This window comes from Haliotis cracherodii, unplaced genomic scaffold (assembly GCF_022045235.1).
Source record: "Haliotis cracherodii isolate W230 unplaced genomic scaffold, xgHalCrac1.p SCAF_10, whole genome shotgun sequence".
NCBI lineage: Eukaryota > Metazoa > Mollusca > Gastropoda > Lepetellida > Haliotidae > Haliotis > Haliotis cracherodii.
This window is the reverse complement of record NW_027266265.1, coordinates 49,324,828-49,348,625: the sequence shown is the minus strand read 5'-3', so window position 1 is coordinate 49,348,625 and position 23,798 is coordinate 49,324,828. Positions and strand designations below refer to the sequence as shown.

General features: G+C 41.1%; 1 pseudogene; it reads right to left on the bottom strand.

The window, feature by feature from the left end:
• Positions 1-1,694: 1,694 nt before the first annotated feature.
• Positions 1,695-21,825, bottom strand: LOC139453873 (uncharacterized; annotated as a pseudogene).
• Positions 21,826-23,798: the final 1,973 nt, after the last annotated feature.

The following is a 23,798-nucleotide window of genomic DNA, read 5'->3' as shown; positions in this document are numbered from 1 at the left end:
GCATTAACAGGGTGTGTTGAGTGACGTTTGACGTAAACATACAGTTTATAGCCAAAACCATGGCTTTCGGACGAGTTGATGACTGTAGTCTGGAAGGTAATTTAAGGTACCGACGTTTACTACAATATCTGAAAAACTATTGGACCTACTCCAGTCAAAGTTGGTATGAGAATATTAAACAGTCATACATAACTGGATATTACATTTAAAGACAATCGGTGCATGAATAAAAAATCTGTCTATTCAGCTATCACTATATTTCATCAATAACCAGACCTGTTCGTCACGGGTGGAACGAGCATTCATTTAAACAGCCATCTGCATAATGCTACCCCTGCGTCACAGGGCCATATGAAACAGTTGAACGAATCAACTCAACTCGAAAGGGTGCACGGGAATCAGGCACGTTGAGACGCCCAACGCCAACACCGTATTCGTGCGTGCGTGATTCAACTTTGTCATATGGCCCTGTGACGCAGGGGTAGCATTATGGAAATGGCTGTTTCAATGAATGCTCATTCCAACCGTGACGAACAGGTCTGGTAGTGGGAAGTTACTGAGATGCAGAGAACATGTAAATATTGTAAATACGTATCTTAGTATTGATAAAAAATTATTTGGAAATTGAACTTCAGTACATTAGATTATCAACAAAGTGTCTCAATCATTGGACCAGCATAGGTACTATACTGAACAACAAAAGTTCCTGTGACATTGACTAAGATTTAATGCAAAGTTATGTTTTTTACCAAATCTGAAACAATTTCGGTTTGCAACAGATAAAAGACTCCTGTAAGTGCTCAAATGGTTTACTTTGCCATACTGACTTTAAAAAAAACCATGAACATGCCTAAATGTCAAATTACAAATCAATAGCGTGTGTGTCCACCTCTGGTTGCGATGCAAGCAACAAATCGTCGTCTTATGGAATGGACCAGGCGTCGCACAAAGTCCTGTGGGATATCTGTCCATAGCTGCTGGTGCATGTTTCGAAGTTCCTGGAGTGTCTGCGGAACACGTGGTTGACGTCGAAGGCGCCGATCCATCTCATCCCACATGTGCTCGATTGATGAGAGATCAGGGGAGCGAGCCGGCCAGGGGATGACATTCACGTTGTTTTGTTGAAGAGAATCCTGAACCAGTCGGGCAATATGACGCCGGGCGTTGTCATGATGAAAGGTAATGCCTGTGCCATGACGACGCAAAAACGGTAGAACAACAGGGCCGATGATCTCGTCGCGGTAGCGCTGTCCTTTGAGATTTCCCTCTACCACTATCAAACGGGTCCTGTTTTGCTGTAATCCCACGCCATACCATAACGCTGCCGCCCCCGAACCGATCTTCTTCCATGACACAATGATTGGCGTAACGTTCACCTCGACGTCGGTACACTCGAATCCGTCCATCGCTGTGGCTGAGGTGAAAACGAGACTCGTCAGTGAATAGAACTTGTCCCCACTGCATGGCCGTCCAGCGTAGACGCTGTCTGCACCACTGTAGATGTGCTTGACGGTAGTTTCCTGTCAAAATGGGACGTCTGGCGGGTCTTCTGGCGACTATCCCTGCACATCTGAGGCGGCGACGTACGGTTTGTGAAGATATTCGTCGAAGGCCAGGGATGCTTCTTGCAGTTGCTGGCTAGAATCGATTTCGTAGGTGTGTTGTTCGAATCCAGTTGTCTTGTCGATTATTGGTTACGCGTGGTCTGCCATTCCGAGGATGGTCTGTGACTGCATTCGTCTGTTGCCAACGTTGCCATTAACACCAAATGGTGTTTCTGTGGACGTTAAATTGTACTGCAACATCACGTTGATCCTGCTTCAAGCATACCAATGGCTCGCAGGCGCTCATTTTCGGACAGGCGTGGCATTTCGTAATGTTGAATTATTGCGTAATTTTGTCGTTTTTCTGAGTGGTTGTTGTCAGCACGATGCTAAACAATGCATATGGGATCCCGTTAACGCACATGTTTTTACACCCATTCATGGGTAGTGAAATGCATGGGACTTGCATAAAAGTCAACTTTTGCATGAAAGGAATGCTTTTCTGTAGCAGTTGCGTTTTTGTGACTTGATTCGATACATGTACTACAATATGGAAAACCAAACTTTACTTGTTTGAAAAATACACAAAAATATTGGTGTCACAGGACCTCACGTTGTTGAGTATACATATGTTTGGGGAATAATCATATTCGGGAGTATACTGAATAACAGAATCCCCCGAGTTTCGGAAGTACCCTTAGTATTGCGTTCGGCACTGTAACGAACATCAGAGATTACACCATAACACTCAGTGTCCGATAAACATTTTCTATTGAACATGCCATTATTGTTCTCATACATTGTCATGTGTTCCCTTACTTTCACCAAAACCTTGATAATAACTAGGGCCTCGTTCCTCAAATCGATCTTAGCGCTACGATGATTGTTAACCTATGTTAAAGTATGGGACTTACGATCATCTTAGTGCTAAGATCACTTTGTGGAACTGGGCCCTGAGCTGTAATTTTCCGTAAAGGAATAGCCCCTGGACACCTTGTGGAAGAAAACATGATAGCCAGCATGTACTGATTTCCTGACTCATTTTTAGCCAAGGGACCAACACAATCAATGATGACCCTGCTGAAAGGTTCTTCAAAAGGAATGGCTGGAATGGGTTTCAAAGGTGCGGCTGGGATTTTCTCATTAGGTTTGCCAACCATATGACACACACGGCATGTTTTACACAATTAAGACACGTCATGACGCAAATTAGTTACAAAGTTACAAGTTTTGGTTAAACCCAAATGGCCTGCCTAAGGTGTTTCATGAGCCAAACTCAAAACATGCTTTCGATGTGAATTTGGAAAAAACAATTTGATGGAAAACCTTCCATTCATCATCAGCAGGTACATCTCACGGCCTCCATTTGCTCATCAAAGTGCTATCCTTAAACTATGAGCAAACTGGAACCTTGTCAAGTACTTCTAAAGACAGTGCCCTGTTGGCAAAAACCTTGAGTTCTGGGTCTTCCCCTGTAACTTAACTAATTGCTCCCTTCCCAGAACTGGTTCCTCAACAGCTAAACTGTCAGAAGTTTTTGTACTCTCCCTCGAAAATTTGGACAGGTCAAGAGAATGATCCATTAAAGTGCCAGCCAAATCAAAACTCGAATCATTCTCAGGAGAACAATGCACGAAGGAGAAGTACTTACTTAAGTGCTGGTGTTATCGAGCTGAACCCTGAACTTAACCAAGATGGCGACCAACACACTTGCACAAACAGGACTGCACTACATCTGACAGCTGCCGACCTCCGCTTCGTTTGGCTAGCCAGTGAACGTGCACTCTTCAAGGAACAGACGACTTCTGTTCCAACTTTACAAGGAAAATGTCATTGGTAATAACAGTCCAAGTCGTGTATCAGAGACAGAGACTGACAACAATCTTGCCCCAGTCAGCCAGCAACAGAAACAACCAAGAGGTGTTTTTACTTAGACTTGCCCAGTACGTCAGTCTTCCCACTAATATTGACCCGGATACAAGCCACATGACAGGTACATTGTTTGAAACTCCCTCTGTGCTAGGACTTCAAAGGGAAATAGCTGAGTTGACAGCATTGATAACTGGGATAAGCCATGTCAAGAACAGCCATCCGACAATATCTTCGAACCCGTGTCAACTGGCAGACGGACCCCCTGACTCCCTTCCTCACAGACGACTAACGGGATCGGGTGGTCAGGCTCGCTGACGTGGTTGATGGTTGTCATTGATCCCAATTGCGTGGATCGATGCTCATGATGTCAATCACTGTTATTATGAACTATAAAAAAGGTATGTTAACTAATCTCTTCTATATAAACGTATCAATCATTATTTTGTCATGTTTTCTGAATTTGAAACTACTTTGTTGATAACTGTTTGTTGTTTAACGCCGCACTCAGCAATATTACAGCTATATGACGGCTGTCTGAAATTTATCGAGTCTGGACCAGATAATCCAGTGATTGATATCATGAGCATCGATCTACGCAATTTCGATTCGATGATATGCATCAACCAAGTCTGCGAGCCTGACCACCCGATCTCGTTAGAAGCATCTTTAACAAACATTGTCGCCTCTTAAGAAGACACGCATCTAGTTCTAACCCAGATCTTCACGGGTCTTACACGGTTACTATGCAACCAACAAGAGAGATTTATAAACATATATGTTTCATCATTCTCACATTCTTCAATTAAACAATGTCCCCAAGGCGGTGTATGAATGCATGTCTTACCTTAAATCTTGCCCCGCCTATTTTTGGTTTGGGCATGTTTCAAACATGGGCGGTCGGGTAGCCTAGTGGTTAAAGTGTTGGCTCGTCACGCCGAAGACCCGGGTTCGATTCCCGACATGGGTACAAATGTGTGAAGCCCATTTCTGGTGTCCCCCGCCGTGATATTGCTGGAATATTGCTAAAAGCGGCGTAAAACCATACTCACTCACTCTTTATTGAAACACAGTCGAGTGTACGTCCCTGCACCGTTGTAGCAATGTTGCATCGCAACATTCACTATACTCATTCCTATTTCATATTCGTAGTCCGATAATTAAACATAATACAAACATAATCAATCTGAATATATGAAATATTATTCATAATGTAATACACCAACAACTAATATTTAAGTAATTTTGAACGTGCAAACAACGTTGTTATAACGTATGTATTCCAACCTTCAGGAAATGTTTTAATAGAACGTTAGGCGAACGTTTTAAACGAACGTGATGAAAATACGTTTAACCAACTTTGTGACAACCATGTTTCCCTTACATTATATTCACACAACTTTCAAGCAACCTTGTGATAACCTTGTGTGTCAGCTGGGAAGTGTATACTAGCTTTAGCACGGCATTTTGATACGAGCCCTTTATATTTTGAAACTGGAGGATATAAATCTAGACATACATGGTAATATGATGCACATATATTTAAATGTATGACATTGTTGAACAGCTTTTCAATTATCGTTAAAATTTATATTTTTAAATTGTCGTATAACGTCACACAATAATAAAAAGAATTAATGTTACATCATGTCATCCAGGTTAGCACTGAAATTAATCATCATGGCGATCTTGTTGTTTGAGGGGGGCACGGGGGGCCCAGTCGTCTAAGGCGCCGCGATTCGCACTGCAGAGTTGCGTCCCTTGGGCACGCCAGAAACCTATGATTGTGGGTTCGAATCCCGGTTCGCCCCGATAATGTTTCTAGGTTTGTCAGCACCATACCCGTGCTCGTGGGTTTCACCGAAGTGGTAAACGTCTCAGACCTGCATCACTTCGGGCTTTCCTCCCACGCTGTAGAGCGGTCTTCAGTCTGGTACAGCGACATACTCGTCCATTGATTTGTCAATTTCAGATTCAGATTTCCTTAATGAATTTGATTGGTCAGTCCACGATGTCCTCTGTGGAAATGACCATTTCCCTACCATTTTAAAGACTTTGACCCCATCTGGTGTTCCTCCATCATCACGATGGAACTTTAATGAGGCTAACTAGGCTCAATATGAAACTCCTTGCGCAAACCAACTTAAACCTGGAGTTTTTCTTGATGTTCCTGTCACTATAAAATGTTCTCTTTGACAGTCCCCTGCAAATCCACACATCCGTAAACCATGGTTTTATTATACTTGCAAACAAGTCAGGTAGGCGCGGAGGAGGGCTGAGTATTATTTTCGTCCTCATCCTGTGGTTCATAATTTTAATCAATTCAAAATCGTAAATGCCAAGGCACGGCGTACATTTGAACAAAATAAACGCATGTCTTGGCAATTCACGTACGCTGATGTCCAAGGTATAGAACCTGCTTAAAAAATCAAAGGTAGGGGATCTAAATCTGGTGTCCACCGTCTTGAAAATGGAAAATTAATGAATTTTAACTGATAAATCTGCCCATGTGCAATACAAATGTTACTTAAGTGTCATTTTTTGTGAACATGAACAAACTGAAATAGGCAAGAACTTACGACTTTGTCAGAATGGATAAATAAATGTCGACGGGTGCTCTTATCAGACAGGTGAAAATTCAGCTTGTTCTCGTTTGATGGGCATATCCGTGTGTATCGCAAGAGAGGTAGAAATTGACGCCATATTTAAGTCAAGATTTGAGCTGTTGCATTTTGTGCCTCCGAATGTTTTAACCGGTTGCGCGCATGTTATCATCACTGATTAACCAACACAGGACTAATACGAGTAAACATGACTTTAGCTGTTTTCAGGGTACATGTGCTTGGCCTAGTTTGAATTTCTTCGTGCAATTTGGGGTCCACATTTCACAACTATTGAGGTACAATCGAGCATACTCCTTCTTATTTGGCGGCAAAAGAAAGTACAGGTTGGCAATTTGTAATTTTCCTAAAAACAGCGATAACTAGTGGAAAGTGGGTATTGGAAATATGGCTGCCCAGGAACAGGTACCAAACCAAACACCTCACCCGAACGCGCCACTTTTGACGGTGCTCGTGCGGTGACAACAAATGGTGAAACAGGTTTCCCGCCTATGGCATAAACTGCACGTGCATGTTAGCTGTATAAATGCGTTCGTCTGCCGGGTATAACCACACGTGTCGAAAGCACACAAAAGAAATGCCACGACTGTCACAGGAGCAGAGAGAGAGAGAGAGCCATCGGTATGGCCGAAATGGGGGCAACACAGGTGCAAGTTGCCAGAAGGTTTGGTTGTACACCATTGACAGTAGCCAGGCTGATTCAACGGTACAGGCAGACAGGGAGAACACAGGACAGGCCTAGAACCGGACGACCCCGAGTGACAACACCACTGGAAGACGGTCAGATACGGCTCATTCACCTGCGAAACAGATTCGTAACGGCGGCGGCGACGGCAGCAACAGCGTTGGGACATCCCATGAGCAAACGTACAATACTACGATGACTTCGTGCTGCTGGAATCCGAGCGTATCGTCCTTTCCGAGGAATGGTACTGACTGCTCAACATCGACGTCTGAGACTGCGATAGACGAGGCAGGTTCGACGCTGGCAAGTGAGAAATTGGCGTCGAGTGCTGTTTACGGATGAAAGTCGGTTTAACTTGTTTCGAAATGACGGCAGAGAACGAGTTTATCGACGCAGAGGGGAACGCTTGGCTCCGGCCCGTATTCGAGAGGTCCATCCATTCGGCGGGGGAGGTGTCATGGTGTGGGGCGGTATTTGTGGAGATCAGAAGACTGATCTGGCGATTACACGGAAACCTGAACGCTGTGCAGTACAGAGACCAAGTGTTGCAGCCAGTTGTGCTTCCGGTCTTCCGGTCTGTGGGACCATCTTGACAGACAGATGAGAGCACGCCATCAACCTCCCGTCAACAGACAAGAATTGCAGCAGGCCCTGAGAGACGAGTGGCAACGGATTCAAGACCACGTCATCAGAAGACTGACGTCATCGATGAGGCGGCGTATCACAGCATGCATTGAGGCAGCTGGAGGTTATACACGCTATTGAAGGCAACTGTGTCGACAATGAACTTGTGGTGTGTCTGACAATTTTTTGGTGACATTTCAGACAACGTTTGAAAATGAAATTTCTTACCCTACCATTGTTTACGTTGAGCTTACATTACCTGTGATTGCACAATTTCATTCAAACTGTTGTTGATCAATCATTTGTTACCCCTCCCTAGATTATATTATAATTCACAACAAAACCTCTTCTTGTTATTTTTTTATCGATCATGGAGCTCGACCTATACTTTCTTTTACCGCCCAGATGAGTAATATATCACAGAGTGTCATACGACTCCTGCTCAAACGTTGTTTGAACAAGGTTACAACATTTAAGGCCTCAGTAAAGCTTTCAAAACTCTTATGGAGGGCATTCCAAATTTGACGCATCAATGCCAAAAATGTTGTCCGATGCAATTTCTTATTTTGATATGTACCTTTTGTCGCTATTTTTTCAGGTGAACAATTGACTTGCTTTTGCTTGTGTTTGTGACCTGTACCACCGGTGGGGCATGTTACGCCAAATCACGTCAAAAGTGTTACCTCCGTTGGCTAGTGGATACAGCGTCTGTCTTTGGAGCGGAAGGTCAGTAGTTTTTTTTTTTTTTGGTTTTGTGGCATAGAAGATACCCCATCTTTGTTCCCTTTCCTCACACTGATGTAGAGTGTCCTTCCAGCCGCTGACAATGTCATCAAAGTCTTTCTGGGAGAAGTCCTGCACAAAAGGAGGAGATTATCGTATTTGTGTATATTCATAATACAGAGAGGTCATGGGCCTACAGTACATGTTATATAGTAATGGATGTATATACATTTATAAGGTAGACCATTTGGAGCTTCTTAGCTTCACAGCATGCAATATAGACTTTGACAGCTTGTTCGTTTTTACTACATTCTTACTTGACATTAATGCAACAAATTTCTGTAAACTTGAATAACGGATATTATATTTATCAATAAACTGTCTTCTGAGTTCCGCATACAACGGACAAAGTAGTAAGAAATTGTATTCACTTTCTACAGTGTTTAAATAACAAAACTGACTAATTCTGTGATCTCTCACGGTCCCCATATATCTTCCCGTCTCGATAAAGAGTTCGTATGAACCACGTCTGAATCTTGCAAGTGCAATTCGAAATGATTTTAGTGCCACATCTAATAAGTATTGCTCTCCGGAGAAGCTGTTTTTAAAGATTGAATAACTTGATAATTTCTTTAACACTGATAAGGAAAAATGCCAATTTTGAATGTGCATATATTTCAGGGTCTGAGTGAAAGCATCTATGAAAGGATCTGGCATATACGTATCCTGTTCTGTCTATATATTACCATAACCACATGAATAAAGTTTATGCTTTACAGTAGATGCCCAGTTAGTGTGTCGTTGTTGATCATAGAGTAATAACATGTTATAATATTTCTTTGGATATCTTGATGCCCTCATTTAACTACTTTAATCCAGTATTTTATCGTCTTTAACTTTGAAAACATAGTTAATGGATATCGTCCACATTCTCCATAGACCAGTAGATTAGACGTACCAGGTTTCACACCAAGGAATCTTTTGCATGCATATAGATGTACTTTTTCTATAACATCAATCATTTCTAATCCCCAAACCTCTGCTCGATATAACAAAATTGCGCTTCTTTGTGTATCAAACATCTTAAAGAATGTATTATAGGATATATTTCCAACAACTGTCATATGTTGAAGAATTCCAATTATGATCAGCTTAGCTTTTACAGCAGCTCGGTTAGCATGCTTCTTCCATGACAATTTATTTGATTTGTAAAATATACACCTAAGTACTTACAGAACGATACTTGTGTCCTTGATAAAACCATTTCTCCCTTCAAGCTAGAATACCGCCATTTCAAAAAACCATAACTTTTGTCTTATTCTTGTTGACAGATAAATTCCATTCTTTGCAATAACATTCCAGCTGATTACTTTGCTTTTGTAGTCCAGGTATGCCAACGGAAAACAAAAGAACAAATAACTTTATAGCTTCTGGGTGAAGTTGGATGCCATCAGAAAACAGTTCTGCTGAATTTGTTGAGCTAATTCATTGATAAAGAAGGAGAACTAAAACGGACTTAAATGCACACTTGCTTAACGTCAATTTTGCTTTCAAATGTGTCAGAGACACAGTTCCATTATTTCACACACAAACCTTTACATTCTGATGCATACAGAACATTAACGTTCCAATTTTACTGCTAAGACCATGTGCTTTGAAACGTGACCATAATTTATATCTGCTAACAGAATCCAAAGCTTTAGAGAAATCTACCAACATTGCGTATAACTTACCACCCTTCTTTGCTAGGTACTTTTGTATTATTGTTTGCAACATAAATATATCATCAATTGTCGAGTATCCTTGTCTGAAACCAGATTGAGACTAACTTATCCTTTCATAAGCATCAGCCCAGAATACTAACCTTTTGTTGATGATATATATGAAAACTTTGTTAAAAATGCTTGATAACACTATGCCTCGATAGTTACTTGTATCATTCACTGAACCCTGTTTAAGGAGAGGGACGATTCTACCAAGTGCCCAGTCGTCAGGAAATTATTATGTTTCCAGCATAATATTAAACACCAACTCTAGATATGGTACAAGGATATCCGTAGAATGTTAAAAAAACTCATATGCAGCTGATGTACCATTTCTAAGATGAGAAATGCTTTCTCCTATTTCATCACCCGTAATCGGACGTCTCGAGGATGTCTCGTGATAATTCGATATCATCATATGTTATATTGTCATCTTCAAATCCAGGACAAAGTCATCATCACTGTCATGACGAGCTGTAGATAACTTTTTCAAGTGATCTTACCAGTTTTTCGATACGAATATTATTATGACTGTGTCGAGTTGCCCCTAGCTTTTTAAGGGTTGAGCAAAAGACTTTTGAATTATGAATGTTTTAGTCAAGAAGTTTCATTTCATAATATTCAACTTTATTTTTTTCTACATGTTTCCTTATACTGATTCCGGATGCTGTGATAATTTTCCAATGAAACAAAATCTCTTTTCCTTCGAAATATATTTAAACATCTACATATTTCTTCATTTATTAACTCAAAGCAACTACCACTGACGATGCGGTTTGTAAATGCAAACTTTTCTCTTCATATCTGATGCAGCCATACATAAGGCTTCAGTGATATATTTTACACAAGCATCGATGCTAACGAATGCTGTATTTACTGCCCTTTCAAATAAATAAGATATTTCATCTGATGTCAAATTATCAGCTCTATCGAGGGTCCATGTAAATGTGAAAGATTCATTAATAATTGGATCACTTTCAATCTGTTTAGTTGTGTGAAACGTGCATAAATCCACTGTGAGTGGAAGATGTGATGACTCAAATCTACTACAAGTCAGATGAACATATTATATGATCAACCAAGCTGGCACCTTGATTTCCTTTAAAAGTGAAATTTCCTACACCCGCGTCTGAACCACATCTTCTATTCATCATATGGATGTCAAGAATACAGAATACAGATTATCAGAACCACTGAGTATGCAAAAGTAGTTATACTACATTCACACAATCCCGTGAAGATCCGGACTAGAATAGGTCTTCAGCAACCCATCCTTGCCGTAAAAGGCGACTAACGGGATCGGGTCGTCAGGCTCGCTGACTTAGTTGATGCATGTCATCGATCCCAATTGCGTGGATCGATGTTCATGTTGTAAACTGTCTGGTCCAAACTCGATTATTTACAGACATCCGTCATATAGCTGGAATATTGCTGAGTGCGATGTTAAACAACAACCAAACCAAACATTCACACAATGTCACATCGCTCATCACTGTATTGTGTTACGAAACCGTCGTCTTATTGTTAGGTCATTGCTGAGTGCGGTGTTAAATGATAAACAACATTTCCGTTAATCTGCAATGGACATACATCTAAATTGCCTGTGTATTCAAGATATTCCAGACACCGATTCGTAACAGTAAATGGTTTTTTTTCGTGACATTGAAAAGTTCATCCTTACGCATGTTAAACATTGTATATACATCTATGGCATAAAGCATAGCTTACCCCAATGAACTCATCACTGCGCTTATAGGTTTGATTGAGCGCTGTTGTTAGTGTTTCTGTGAAGGTCTGTGTTTTGTCCTCAACTCTGACGTCTTCGAACCCTGCTTTTTCAAGACTCTAAAAAAAGAAGCACAAATGCATGAATTTTTTCTTCATGGAGGATAACACCCATGCTTTAGCAACCATAGATCTGGTTACCAAAATCGGCCATTGCAACCCTACGATGTTAATGTCGCATACTTCAATATACAGTAGTGGGAATCCTTAATTTATCCTGGACAACATCTGAGTCTAACTACGTTGTAACGACGACCTTCACTCATGCTAGGAGCTACTTGAAGGGCAGGAGATGACGAAGAAGCACCTCACTTATGTTCCAATGATTCGTCTCACTGTTTTGACTTGACTCTTCAGTGTTAACTAGACTTGTGTCACGAGGCCTGAACTTGAACTACCATAAGGAATTATATAAAGACACATGTTGCATTAAGATCGAGGCCCGGTATACTTGTAGAGGGGTACCCAAGTAGGTATTGTGGCCCCCAGTCACCCAATGTCGGCTGACTAGATATACTTATACTGATATCTGGTAAAATATATTTTCAAATCCGCCAGAAGGGACAGATACATTTATAGAAATATTTTCATGAAAGTTTTATTGTGTACTGTATGGCGAAAAAAAACACTGTGTTTGAGATAAAAGGTTTCAGAAGCGCTTCATAACTTAGCCTACAACGTACCTTGCCATACTGTGCGGGGCTGTACAGTGTGTAGCCCCTCTGCTTCACATACTCCTTGAAGACCTCGGAGTGATCCGCGGCGCTGCAGCAATAGTCTGAGATCAAGACCTTTCCGCCTGGTTTCAGCCATTTCTAAAATATGACGACTTTGTCAAGTTTCCACAAGTACTTTTCTTTCAATGACCAACGTTTTAGACCTAAGCAATATGCATGCCAAAACTATGAAAGTTTTGTATATATTGATGATAATAATAATAATTTCATGATTGACGGGGTCACGGGTGGCCCAGTCGTTTAAGGCGCCGCGATTCTCTGTGCAGAGTTGCGTCCCTTAGGCACGTCAGACACCTATGATTGTGGGTTCGAATCCCGGGGCGCCCCGATTATGTTTATTGTCAGCACCATACCGTGCTCGTGGGTTTCACCGAAGTGGTAAAACGTCTGAGACCTGCCTCATTTCGGGATTTTCTCCCTCATTATGCTGACACGCCGCGATATAACTGGAATACTGTTAAAATCGGCGTTAAACCCAACTCACTCATTCACTAATGTGACTGACATTGTAATATCATCAATTCTTCCACCAAATGAGCAGACAATTAAAACAAAAGGTGTGTGTGAAGGAGATGGATAGGCATGATGATCGATTAATTAATTTTCAAGACTTTATTAAGAAAATATTTTAAGAATACTATCTTTCATATTTTAGCTATATACTACTCAAAGGAAGTTAAAGAACACATTTTTTCATATGACTACAGCTAATCTGTCACGGCTGGTGGATATTGCAACACACAACATGCTAAAGTGGTGTTATTTAACTTGTTTTGAGTAGTATATTTAATGTCGGAATGGCTGATTATAATATCTGTTAGATTTGGATGGAAATTAAACTTTAAGTGTTTCACTGACATAGAAGTTCCCAAACAGAGTCAGCTTGTCGGCAATTGCACATATGGAATCCCGGCCGTAGATTGCATCAAATGACTCGGACGAGTAGTTTCTCTTGGTTAAATCAGCAAACTCGAATTTCACTTGATCAGGACCCATGGCATTTTCCTTAGCGTTTTCCTCTGCATGGCGTCTGTTGATGATGGACATGTCAACTCCAACAACTTTGCACCCGTATTTCTGTTAAAAGATCCATATTTGACAGTAAATAAAATAAATAAAAGCGACAAAAACATTTCCATAATCATAAGAAATATTTGCTGAAGGTAGAGACCATTGTACGTTTCCGTCTATATCATGAGCATGTGTTAAATAGTGATGACATTCCACCGGTGGCACGCTTCACAGACACACAAATGTATTGTTATTGTGTCACAATAAAATAAGAGATGACGTCTTGTCTACTGGCATGTTAATATATTTAAATTAAATTATTTTCAATTTCGATTTCACCTGCAAATATGTGTTGCTTCAGTTTAAAGAAGTGTTGGCTATGACGAAGCTTCGTGAAAACATATTTCTAACCTTAGCATAATTTCAAATATAGATTTTCAGATATCTAATTCATTGTAAATCGGAAATCAAATAGAGATTCACACACAGCAAACCTACCTTTACCATGTCGAGGGATCTGCAACCCAGACCACATCCGACGTCTAAAACGGTGTGGTGTGGATTCAGGTCAAGCATATCCACACTCACCTAAATATGTCAATATAACATGTAACACAAGCATTCGCAAAACATTTTAAAGCCTCCACAAGATATGTACGTACGTATGTCCAGATATGCACTTCTTTAAGTGGCATTTAGAAGTTGGTGTGATGAAGTAAGACAAGTTCTATGGATGAACAACTTCTTTATTACAATTAGTGCGACGTTTCGGTGTAGATCCTAACACCTTTATCACTTGCTGCAGTTCATTAAATACATTTACTGCCATCAGCCAGTAGCTTTTTATTGTTGTCTTTATTGCAAGGGGCGGTCGGGTAGCCTAGTGGTTAAAGCGTTCGATCGTCACGCCGAAGACCCGGGTTCGAATCCCGACAAGGGTACAATGTGTGAAGCCCATTTCTGGTGTCCCCGCCTTGATATTGCTGGAATATTGCTAAAAGGGGCGTAAAACCAAACTCACTCACTCACTCACTTTATTGCAACAAACGAACCTCTATTCACATATTTGTGTTATTTTATGTTTACTTTCATTGTGTAAATGTTAACCTTCTTTTGGTGAGATGTTTTTCAACCAGTTGAATACTTTCTTAACTATTGCCAAACATAAATAACTTCACTATCACAAAATATGCAATATTAAAATACATGTCTTGTCAGCATCACATGTCTATTTGGATTTGTTTAAAAATATCAATGCATATCAAATTTCTATGGACGATGAACTCATGATTTTTCATTAGCTTTTATATTTGCTGTTATTGCGTGTGGGAATTATTTTCAGAAATATTTCTTTTTCATAATGTTTAACACAAATCATAAAAAGACCGTGTACTTGTATCATCTAAATTATAAGCACGATGGGTCTGCTACCATATACCTCCGTAGTTCCAAGGGCTTCTACTCCAAGACTGGTGCAGGGAAACACTTTCTGGCATCGAATCACATGGTTTTCATAGGTTTCTTGTAACTCCAGGCTTTCTGTGAATGTTGTATTTCTACTCTTGTTTCGCTTCACTTTTTGCAACAACCACACTATCTGGTTCCTGTTGTCCTTTAGCTGAAAATCACAATTCTTCTGTTCATCTCTGTGGCTAATCAGTGCAGTGCCATATGATAATACCATATTTGATTAAGAATAATATATTTTCTATGATGCATAGTAAGTGGTTGCGTTTAACTACGCTTTGGGCAGAGAATAAGTTTAATTCAGGAGGAAAGTCCAAAGTGACGCTTAGATGTGGTGCAAAAAACTACAAGCAAAATCGACCAGGAGATAGAGGGATTTGAATCCAAGAAGATCCGATCCTGGCACAGGTAAGGAATGCAACCTTGCAAAGTGAATAGGCACTAAGTATTTTGTAAGTATAGCAGTAAGCGATAAACTTTGGATCATGCCTGCCTTGAACAGATTGTCAGTTATATAATGTCGTGTCAGCTTGATGTGCAAAGAAAGCCTGCAATAATGCATGCCTTAACGCTAATCACGTTGGTAAAACCCAAGATGACGGGCATTGTGCTGACAAACTCATTGAAACATAATTTCTGCCATAATGAAGGGACGCAACTCAGCGAATTGGATTACTGGGATACATGTTTCCCTTACGTACATTAATACAGCAGTGAAAACCTCTGTATCCCTACTGTGAGGATGTATATTAACCTTAGTATATGCGCCAAGAGAAGTAGACATCACACATTCAAATCAATATGACTGGCCTGTATCACATGATATATCGGAAGAAGCAAATAAAGCTTCGTACGTCATCGCATTTCGGTAGTTAGTTGGGTTGAACATTCGTCGATAGTTGCCTGCAATTACAGATATGCTGTTCAAGTAAGCAAGAAGAAATCTATATCTTAGCAATACCCATACATGCCTTATTGGGTCAGCACGGAAACGGATTGCCGATAGCTGTTTTGTTTGTTTGTTGTATAACGCCGCACTCAGTAATATTCCAGCTATATGACGGCGGTCATAAGATATCATGATCTGGCGTTTTATATTGTAGACAATATAATCGATATTTGATATCAAATTGCAAGGAATAGTCTGTAATTGTTATGACTCAATTGGCGAGGATATAACATCATTCATTTATTCGTTTCTCTGCATATCTGACCAACAGTGCATACAATGTCCTTTGTAATAGTTCCAAAACAAATTAATGGAAATTTAACGATTAACTATGCAGATGAAGTCAGCTGTGTCTTGTGGGTTTCACCAGCATCCCCGAAGGTTATTGTTTCAGTTTGTAACTTCACGTTATTATGGATTACCTTTATGTCCGGTTTTTGTCGTTGATCCAGGATTTAATTCTATTTCCCCACAACAAAGTAATTCAATTATCAAGCAAGAAACAAAATAGAATTGTTTAATATTACTTAAATATACAGAAATGAACCATTCGTGGTAGATCATGCAACCAAAGGTACCAACTGCAAGCCGATATTGTTTGTTTGTTTGTTTGTTTAACGCCGCACTCAGAGATCTTAATATGAAGGTGTGTTGTACACAACCACACCATGGCATAAAGTTAGTCTGATTGATTTATCACAAATCTAATCTCTGAAGATGTGTGCTCTTTGTTTGTTCGTCATGTATATGTGCACTTCAGATGTCACGGATATACATGTTTGTTGCGTATTCATAGCAAACATGATTAAATTATTTAGAAAACGAACACACAATGCCATTTTAGAAAGTGGTCAAATGTAACAAATGTTACGTTTGGGAAAGAACAGATTCTAGTACTAGAGTGGGTTAGATCGCTGACTGTGTGCTGGCGATTAGGTGCGTCACTCTGGCAGTGTGGGTTCCGACGCAACCCCAAAAAGTACAAGTACAGTATCTGTACTTTACTATGAAAGTGTTGCCCCAAATATAACATGTGTTATATTAAGGATACACCTACACGTGTTTTGTCATACACTACAATGCATCCCAGGGCAACCACTAAGGCGTTCAGGGTTAAGACAGATTCCCGCCAACCTATGTTTGTCGTAAGATATTATTTACTGGATCGGTTGATCACAATTGGTTATTTATCACTGCAGTAGCTATTCATTTGTTCGTTACTTAAACTTATTTGATACTGATGTTAGAAAGTGAAACATGTATATATTTTACTGACGCCAATGTTTGATATATCTGAGGAGAAGAATGAGTGAGTGAGTGAGTATGGTTTTACGCCGCTTTTAGCAATATTCCAGCCATATCACAGCGGGGGACACCAGAAATGGGCTTCGCACATTGTACCCATGTCGGGAATTGAACCCGGGTCTTCGGCGTGACGAGCTAACGCTTTAACCAGTAGGCTACCCGACCGCCCCCTGAGGAGAAGATCTCGTTAGTGGAGCACCTTCAAAAAATCCCATTGTGTTTTTTCTATTAAATATAATGTATTTTTAAACTAAAGGGCGAATTCGTGTCATCGTATCCTGGTGGCATAGTTCTATGTCCACCGTGGTCAAGACTCGGTCAGGAACATGATTTAAGGGTGTAGTTGGAATGTTCCCGACTACAGCGTTGAACAGCACACAAACCGGATGGAACCAGGCAGGACTCTCTTATGAACAGACAGCCATCATCATCTAGCCACTCTAGCACCTTCTGCAACAGCTCCAACACCTCTTTGTCCGACAGATACATTAACAGCCAGTTGGAGAACACAAGATCGGCACTGCAATGTCAGCATATTATAGTATGAAAAACAAACGTAGGGGATAGTAAGCGATTTATAAGGCAAGAACATTTCCGAAGAAATCAAGGTCCCAAACACAACATTGCGACAGTCATGAAGGGCGTGACCTCCGACCGCACGTTCAAGAGGTGGTATGGCAGATTTACCATTGTCCCTTATCTAATTACACCAACCATGAGAACCCATTAAATCTGATCGCCTACTCCCTAGCAGATATGATATCATTTACCAACATCATACAGTTGAGAAGATATGTCTTTATGATTCCCACTATCCGTACCTTTTTTGGCATAGTATACATCGATAAATACAGGACGAGCTTATTCTTATCTGTGCATTTACAAACTTTTGACAGATGTTCGAAATCATGTACGCCACATTTGAATGGACAATGTCATGCATAAATTCATCACATGTTTTCGAATCGGATTTTCACATGTTTTTCACAATGTGATTGGGTATGTGCACTGATATGGATGAGGGAACCTTTTGCAAGATATTAGAACGATAATGGCAAGTTCGTTACAGTGCCAAACACTATGTAGCGATACTCAGGGTACTTCCTAAACTCGATGGGATTCTGTTTTTCAGCATGCACGCAAATACCTTTATTCCCCCAACATATGTATTATACTTTCAAACGGAAAAATCACCATCTGTTGTCTCTTTGAAGTTTAGTGACGTCACCACATTGGAATTCGATGTTTTTGTAGTGACTGTTGATAGTTTTATTTTTTTCGAGAAACTCATGCATGAAATCAATGGCCAACACGCTGCAGGCTGACATGGCAAAGGTAGATGTAAAGCGCCTGTGAATATAAGAACAAACTTCAGTAAAATAGTAAAAGTATCAATGAGGATTTATCAAAATCGGTGTCTGTACCAAGCATAACCATCCGACCCCTAAGGAAATGTCAATTTATTTTTTTTAAATAAAAAATAAAATTACATTATTGTTTTTGTTCAACTGAATTTCAATTCACATCGCAAGGTAATTAGGTAATAAGCTTTGCTGCAAATGTGATATGGCACGAGACTCCTTCATATAAGTCTGCTGAAGAAACTTTAGGAAGACCATGTGAACACCGCGTTCTGACACCGCGTAAATCAGAATTCAATGCCATTAAACAGAGAAATGCTGTTGAGTGTGACACGGTGTACGTGGGGTATTGGCCAACGTGTTCGTGAATGACGACGTCCACTAGCGGACACATGCACTGTGTCTGTTCACATCAGTTGTCTTCGAATGGTCAGATATTAATCATAGATTAGTTTGTCGCACAGAAATATTCAGCAAACCTTCCATATATGCTGTTGAACAGTTTATTCATATCCGCGTGCTCATTTATCAGGCTGTGATTATCCTTTATCCTGTGATAATTCCTTTTAGCAGTATGTTCTTGTTAAAAAGGAAATTGGTGGTGTGTAGTTGGCAAGTGGTTGAAGCGTTTGATCATCAAGACAAAGGACAGGGTTCAATTACCCACATTGGTACAATCTGTGTTGTCTTCCGTCCTGACATTGCTGGAAGATAGCTAACAGTGGTCTGAAGGATTACCCATACATTCGTTGAAAAGGTACTTATGAAAATCAGATATGAAACGATAGTATTTGTAGAAACATATACTCACGTATGTACTCACCCAATGCCCGCTCCAAGGTCCATCACCCTCTTGCCAGCGAAGCCCGGTAGATAGGACAGTATCTCTGGCTGCTCCAACTCAGCAAGCTCCTCGGCACCAATGTCCAACATCATCTCAACGACGGACGCACATGGTGTAGAGCATTGCTTCCAGAAATCTGTCATGGACTTCCGAACACCTTAACATACAACACTGGTGATATTAAAGAAAGACAGTATCGTATTTCGCAAATGCAACACCTGCTGTATTGTAAATGAATTCATAATCATGTCATTGTGTGCAAAGTGATTCATATGAGATTTCGTAGTCCTCCTGGGTGTCCATCACGGATCTGTTCCACTTTGAAACATGTGCGCACATATTGCCAAAGTGGTAACTTTGTGCATGTTCTCCTCAATTTGATCATTATTGGTGTCTGCACATGTGAAATGTACAGATCAAGGCTGTTCTAAATATATTCATAAAACTAATCAAACCTAATCAGGAGCCGCTTATTTTAAAGCTTGTGATATTATTTTCATCTGATACTGTTTTTAATCCAATGAAAGAATGACAGATTTACCCTGGTTATTTTTGTTAAATATAGCTGAGGATATATACTAGTATGCCTCGATTTGAAACTAAGAATTACGTTGCATAATTTGTGGCACCATTCTGTTTTTAAAATACTTTAACGTTTTGTCTCTGCTCATAAGCAGCAGAATCTCTGCACTTGCATGCAAACAATATAAATTGCTCCCCTATAAAATCACATCATGATTTGAAACTGGTGTCCATATGCACCATGCCCCGGTTAACCCAAGATCAGCGACACCAGGCCATTGGAATGCTGTGAGCTGGCACTCCACAGACTGACGTTGCACAACACTTTAATGTCCATCCATCAACTGTCAGTCGTCTCAGAAGGCGCTACCAAGTCACAGGCAGGGTGGAGGATCGGCCACGCCCAGGCGTTCAACGGGTGACAACAGGACGTCAGAATAGCTATATTGTCATGCAACACCTCCGACGTCGATTTCAGACAGCTGTACAGACTGCTAACAACAATATCGGAAGCAGAGGAAGATCCATCAGCAGTCGAACTGTGCGTCGACGTCTTGCTGCAGCAGGGATACGGTCACGTCGACCGTACCAAGGTCAGATTTTCACGCATAATCACTGACTCACAGCGATGGGCTGCAGCAGGTGGTTTTCTGGGCAACGTCGGTTGGAGGAATGTTGTTTTCTCTGATGAGTCTCGCTTTAACGTCTCTTTCCCAGATGGACGGCTCCGTGTGTACCGACGTCAAGGTGAACGTTATCTGCGACCACAGATTGAACGATTGAACGAGGTCGCTTTGGTGGTGGAGGAGTAATGGTTTGGGGAGCCATAAATGCTGTGTTTAAACCACAGCTTGTTATTGTGCAAGGTAACTTGACGGCACGACGTTACGTGGATACTGTTCTACAGCCAGTTCTTTTTCCTCTCTTACGACAGCATAGTGGAAACCGGCTAGTGTTTCAGCATGACAATGCTAGGCCCCATACTGCCATCCTGAGAAACCACGTGGAGGTCATGCAGTGGCCCTCAAGGTCACAAGACATGAATCCAATTGAGCACCTGTGTGACGAACTTGGTAGGCGTGTGAGACGACAGCAGATTCCGCCCCGCAATGTTGCTGAGCTCACTCAGGCCATTGCAGTATCACTGGAACGCAATCCCGGCTCATTTCATCCGTCGTTTATGTGATTCCATGCCAAGGCGTTTGCAAGCTTGTGTTCGTGCTCAAGGTGGACACACCAGATACTGAGGGTCTGTTCAATGTCTCTCCTGTAAATGGGGTTGGAACTGATGATATTGGACACTGCTTTATGCAGAATTTCTCTATCGTGATCAGTCTTTGCTAATATACTTAATACAAGCTTTGAACTTTTTTTATGCTAATAAAATTCACGTTTGAAAATTGGATTGCGTTTTCATCAGAGAAGGTAATTTTTAATCATTAATGTCCAAAGAAGGATTTTAGTTAACGGTGGTAACCATTATTTGTTCCAAGCACCTACGGTATTCGGTAATAACATCAACAGTTTAAATCATAAGTCCCAAGCACGAGAATCAGATGGCACACAAGTTCAGCAGCGTGTATGGCCACCTTGTACGTTGACAACTGCCACACAACGCCTCCGCGTGGATCTTGTGATGCTTGTGAACACATGATTGGGAAGACGACGCCATTGTTGCTGCAAAATGGTGCCAAGATCTTGCAAATTCTGTGGTTGGTTCTGGAGAGCAGACTTCTGCCAAGAGCATCCCAGACGTGTTCGATGGGATTGAGGTTGGGAGACCTTGACGGCCAGTCCATGATGTTGACTCCCACATTCTGAAGGAAATTCCTTGTCAAAATTGTTGTGTGGGGTCTGGCATTGTCGTGTTGGAAGATCAAACCGGGTCTATGTGCTGCCATAAAAGGCAGAACTTCTGGTGCCAGTACCTGGTCGCGGTAAGCAGCAGCGTTGAGGTTGCCACGGATGACAGAAAGACTGGAACGTGCATTTCCACAGAAAGCACCCCACACCATGACACTTCCGCCTCGAAATCTGTCAACTTCCTGTACACAACACTGGGCGTAACGTTCATGACGGCGCCTCCACACCCTCGCCCTACCATCAGCAAATCGTAGATTAACTTGGGATTCATCACTGGAGACGACTTGATTCCAATTCTTCTGAGTCAATCGTAAGTGTCGCTGTGCCCACAATTGACGTTGACGTTTGTGTAATTGAGTCAGAATCGGCCCGCAGTATGGCCGTCGTGCTTGAAGGTGAGCAGTTCTCAGACGGTTTCGAACAGTCTACCCCTAAACAGTTCATTTCTGGTCGTCAAAAATCGGTTACGGAGGTGACGTAAAACAATCTGACGATCCTCTGCATGTGACGTCACACGTGGTCGACCTGGCCGAGGGCGATCAGCGGTGGTACCCGTTTGCTGTTTGTCTGTAAATCATAAACAGTCCGTCGAATACAACCCATCGTCCTTGCGACTTTAGCTACGGACGTTCACGTCTGCAACATGCCGATGGCACGTTCACGTTGCACATTTGAAAGGCGTGGCATGACAAATGGCCGTAAAGACTTTTGTTTGTTAATGACTGCTAACAAGTATGGCTGAAAACACGTGCGGTATTATGGCCACGTGACCAGTTGCACGTGAAAAAACACTTTTGCCACTATAGTGGTGCGCACATGATTTTGATCGATTCACCGGCACAAAAACGGTTGTTATCTGAAGACAATACGTGGCCATTACTGTTTAAATACACAATAAGGGCCCACAATGATAACTGGTCAAAATGTAAACATTTTAGGATTGTGACGTTTTTAATTTGGTTCAGTATATATGATTTCCTCGACCATGTTTATATTTTACAGATTCTTCTGCTATATGCTGTTCACATTTGAACGAATATAATAAACAGACATATCAACGCTCGCATGTCTGCCCAAAACGATATTGAAGAGAGCTGACGAATCAAAGGAATATTATACAACGAGGACACGAGCTGTTTAGACAGCTTGTACCGTCCTTCTCGTAGCGAGGTGGCGCCGAAAGTGAGGACAAATATCTCTCAAATTGATAGTCCTTTATGTACCTTTATTTCATTCAGAACACGAATACAAAGACAACACTATCTGCAGCGCACTTGTCCGTACAAGTAACACCCATAAGCTTAAAGGAGCGTCTGCGTCTGATCCACATGGTGCGCCAAGACAATATTGCGGGGAAACGCGGAAATTGTCCGAGGGCACACGTTAAATATATATGTTTTACCTTGGTAGATAGAAGGAACTTCTGAAGATAAATGATCCGAGTTTGCATTATTTACTGATGCGATGTCACCTGTGAATACCAAACAAATGATACTTACAGTCATGGTGGTCCATTTGATAGTGCTGGGTGTATTGTTGCACAAGCTGCAATGGTTACTGCTCCAGCTGCGTCTGACAGAGAGTGAAGCATAGGATTGTAACAGTACCATATAATACTTCTGTTATTCAACGCGCGAGCGAACATATTTATTCGTCCACCATTTCTATTATACTTGGAAACATTCACCATCTGTTGTCTCCATTTAGAGGTAAGTGACGTCACCACATCCATTCCGATTTCTATGCTTTTGTAGCGATTGTTGATGAGAGAGAGAGAGAGAGAGAGAGAGAGAGAGAGAGAGAGAGAGAGATTGCTAATCAAGAAATTCCTGCATGATCTCTCGCTCAGTAACACAACAGGTGATAGTGGAAGCCTTATACTTTCACTGGATAAACCATATCTAATGGTCTCAGTTTTGTGACCAGACATGTACGAGGCAATGTTTCTATTTCAATCCCACAACATATTAAAGGAACGATCATGATTTTTTTTTTAAATCTGTGCACACATAAGTTTATTAACAAATAATGTCACACATATACAATCGTCGACTCACGCCGATCACGTGGTGCATATGTATGTATCAAAATTACTACAATGCCACAATTTATATACCTGGCGTAT